The sequence below is a fragment of the Leptonotus elevatus genome, chromosome 1 (assembly GCF_054856555.1).
Source record: "Leptonotus elevatus isolate MCC_2025b chromosome 1, RoL_Lele_1.0, whole genome shotgun sequence".
Taxonomy (NCBI): Eukaryota; Metazoa; Chordata; class Actinopteri; order Syngnathiformes; family Syngnathidae; genus Leptonotus; species Leptonotus elevatus.
The window spans coordinates 44,784,854-44,789,242 of record NC_141239.1 but is presented as its reverse complement, the minus strand read 5'-3'; positions in this window follow the sequence as shown (position 1 = coordinate 44,789,242).

Sequence of the window (4,389 nt, the reverse complement as noted above, 5' to 3'; positions counted from 1 at the left end):
ACACACTATTATTAGCATCATAATTCCTCGTTTTTCTCCACACTTGATCAGGGCTAACTGTTCATGTTGTCAGGTAGGAGTTAGCTAAAAACAAATTCTAGCCAGGAACCATTTCAGGTGGTCAGAGACACCACCGCTGTCCTCTGTTTGAATTGGAATGAGAGAAGCTGACTCTGTTCATGTGCATGTGCTAATATTAAAGGCAAAGTGCCACTAACAAGCTAACTGGCTGGATGCTAATTAACAAATTATTTTAGAACACATAGAGACTAAGGAGGAATTCAATGCTTGTATTCAAACTATCTATTCACAAAAGTACATTGTACATTGCATTCCCTACAAAAGTCCAAAAATGAAATCCAAATGCAAATTGTTGGTTGTTATTTGTAAGACTTACTGTAGGGGGCTTGTTTACTCCAGAAAAAAAAAAGCAGATGCTTTCTCATTTTATCATCTTTCCCCAGAAATGTGTTTAATTAGAAATGCATTCCTCTTTTGCGGTGGATTAACACCTAAATAACATTTATGAGATTTGATGGTTTAGTCACAGTTATGCTTCTGTTTCAAAGAAATTGCTTTAAAATGTAGAAAACGGTGAAATTGATCTTACCTGGCCCGTAAACTTGTGCCCCTGCCAGGCAATGCTGCTTATGTAATTAGACTTGAAAGACAGAATATGACAAACATGATATTGTCAGTCTGACTCAGTGCAGTTGTACACCTCGGCAAACTAGAATTATAAACATAATATTGTTTAATTAGAATGGCGCAGATAGAGGCTAAACTATCTTAATTTGAATCAGTCACAAATGAAGTGCCCTCAGGCTCTCGCTCAACTCTTGCATACGACATATTCGGACAAACGTGGTATTTAATGAGAAATAGAACATGCTAAAATTGGCCTTGCAAAGTTTTAGTTTAAAAAGTGGAGGAAAAAATGTCTTTGCACCAACAAAACAACAGTACTGTTACTGTTAATAGGTTGACTTGCAACTTCCTCTTAAAAAGTTTTGCATCCTTGAAAGCAAAGTAAATCGCACATTTTTACTTGGCCATGGAAATAAACGACAACAACAAACCTAACAACACTGTAGTGTAAACACAGAAAATGTAATATACATCTTGTATTGTATCTCATTCATGTGACTGAAGCCGTTAAAAGAGAAGACAAAACACAGAACAACCCAAGACAGGAAGTGGAGGAAGATGATCATTCATATAGACGTGCTAGCCTGCACATGGTGTCACATTATTTGTCCATGCTTTCAACCCCAGTTCAGCCTTCTCAGCACTTTCGTCGGATGCTAAAAATAGACACACAGACGCACACACCGCCGCCATGGCACCATATTGTCTCTCTCCCGACCTCTGTTTACTGTAAAGTAACAAAGATTTTGGTTCGTTGTGTGGCTTGGCCTACAGGCTTTTTTTCTTCTTTTTCCAATGTGCTACAAGAATCCCAACATGTTTTGTTGTGCTGGCTCGGAAACTGCCTTAGGCCAGCCCCGTCACTGTGAAATACTGCGCACCTCCACGGGAGACCAAGGACACTCTCGCCAGGACTAAAGGAGGCTTTTAAATCACATGTGATCATGCAGTTTGTGTACATATACACACACACACACATATTCACACAATTTGTATCCCCTCCTCTTATTCCAAGAGTTATGTCATTAATTCTAAGCCTTAAAAAAGCATCCCCCCCCCCCCCCTCTTGCCAGATGTCTCTGCTGGATTAAAAATTCCACTGTGAAGAACCCCTCCCAAATAAATAAATAAAACAAAAAATCTTACAATATGTTCTATGCGCCTCCACTAGTCTAAACCCAGCGTTCTGATTACTACTGTGTTTGTGGAATTTGAGTTAAGCAGCAAAATCCACCTGTGTTTATCCATCTCAGGGGGCGGCAACTTCAGAAAACAGGTGAGCCATGATTGGTCCTTACCCGAGCTCTGAGTAACTGTGATGTCATTTTCACTCGACAGCAAGTGGCAAAAATGGCCGCCCCCTGAGATGGATTTTGCTGCTTAATTCATCGTTCCCAAATATAAAATTGTATTAATCAGAAAGCCGTGTTTAGACTAGTGAAGGCGCGTGGAACATATTTTAGGGGTGACTTTCCCTTTAAAAAGAAGATTAAATAAAATGATGAAAAGGATAACTAAATATCTTAACTGACTTTAACATCATGTCATGATCCGCTAAGGTGAAAATAAATATACCGGCCTATTTTGACAAAGAGTAAAAATTAGGGATGGGCGAGCCGAGTACCAATAGATATTTGTTATCGGGCTGATACCTGGTATTATTTTAAGGTATCAGTACTCGCTAATTTCCCTATAGCATATGTATACAAACAGAAAAGGATAATACAACATTTTAAGGAAAGAAATCTTATACTGGGAGGTATACGTCTTTCTTTAAAAATATCTCTCATTGTTTTTTGGCAGTGTGAATTTTTTATATATCAAAAGTATTAGTGGTATCGATGCATGGTATCAGTGAGTACTTGTACTGGTATTGGTCAGAAAAAAAGTGGTATCGAACATTCCTAATACAAAGTATAGATTCTGTATCTGTTTTCAAGGAGTAAAAGTAAAACGTTTAAATAAAAACAATCATTGATACCAGAAAAATTGGCGGCAACAACATTCGTGAAGGCCCAAACATTCGCTATGGTGATGCAGACGTGACACACACACACATCCTGTTTATAGCAAGACCTTTAGCAAGGCGAGGCGAGGCTTGGGAGAACATGAAGCAGATGTCTCCTTACCTCTGCCATATTTTTCACTTTGCTGTCATCTGGCGAGCCTCTCCTCTTATTTCCCTCTCCTTTTGGCTTGATGGGCTCTCAGCATTCACCATCAGGCAAGCCCAAACCAGAGTAAAAGGGGTTATTTTCAAACGGAAAGCCATATTGATGTTATGGAAAGGCAGTGTTGTTGTTGTTGTTGTTGTGAAATGATCCTGCCCTTGGCTTCCCTCCCATGAAGGACATTTGTTTTGCTCATAACAGACACAGGTGACACCTTCCGCATGGCACAGGACAAAGAAATAATCCCGAATAAAGGGACATAGTGGTGAATGCATACGTGCAAAGATTTATGAAGGGCAGACACAGAGGAGGCTGCCTCGAATGTTATATAAGAGCGCAACGTGCACATACTGCTGTATTTCCGCTCATCATATACACAGTGAGCCGAGTGGACAAAACACAATGGTTTGATTACGAAGTATATTTTTGCTACCAATCCCCACAGGAAGCAGCTTTGGCACAGGAAGTTGAAATCTGTTCATTTCTGTTCCGTTTTTTGCAACATGTCAGCTGTAAAGCATTACAATCCTGGCATGTTGTGTTCTCAGAATCCCCTGTATGGGCGACATCACACTGTGACGTCAGAAGCTTCATTGCGCGCGTGTCTATCAGCCCCCGCACGGCTTTGGCAGAGGAGGGTGGGCGAGGAAGGCTTGGAGAAAAAGCGAGGGGGCGGAAGATGGGCTTTATGCTGTGATGTAATTTCATTTTTGTTTTGTTTTTTATTTGGTGATGTTGCAATTGCACCCAACAGAAGCCTGAGCTACACCGCCCCCTATCATTGAATGAAGGTATTACACGAACACTAATGAACTGCCGGGAGCTTCCTGCCAGGTTCTTCACTAAATTTAGGATAGACTACAAACAAATAAATAACACAGATACAATAAAAGAGTGAACGACATCATACCAGAGGTTGCAAAAGTACTCATACACTACTTAAGTACAAGTACACATTCGTGTCAATATCAACAAAATAAGTAGTCGCAAGGTCACTGTTTATAAATGTAGGGGTAAAAGTAAAAAGTCGTTTGAAAAATAAATACTCAAGTAACGCGCAAATACTTGAAACATCTACTTCAGTATAGTAGCACAGATTTCGTACTTCATTACTTCCCACCCCTGCATCCAATTACATGTAAAATGTTGTTCCAACAACATATTCAAAAGGGTATAGTTGTGAATTTCGATACTTGGGAGTATTTTTACGAAAACAAGTCACATAAACATTAACACACCTGTATAGTGTATGAAGTTGTAGGAAATTATGAAGAATTATGTTACCTCTGAATTTAGAATCCACGTATACCTTTGAGTCTTCCCCATTTTATTAAGTGAATGTTATGCTGTTAGTAATGGCATATTTGGCATCCTGGTTCTGTTTCAGATGGATTTTATTTTTTTACACTTTTTAGTTTTGGCTCCTACTGCACAGTTCTTTTAAAGCCACCAGTGTAGTCACTTATTGATGCATCATAATGTTATGGACAAATATGTCTCTACCATCCGACACTTTGAACCATTCAGTCAAGGTAATGAATGGGGAAAAGCAAAGAGAAGGGAAGCAGGA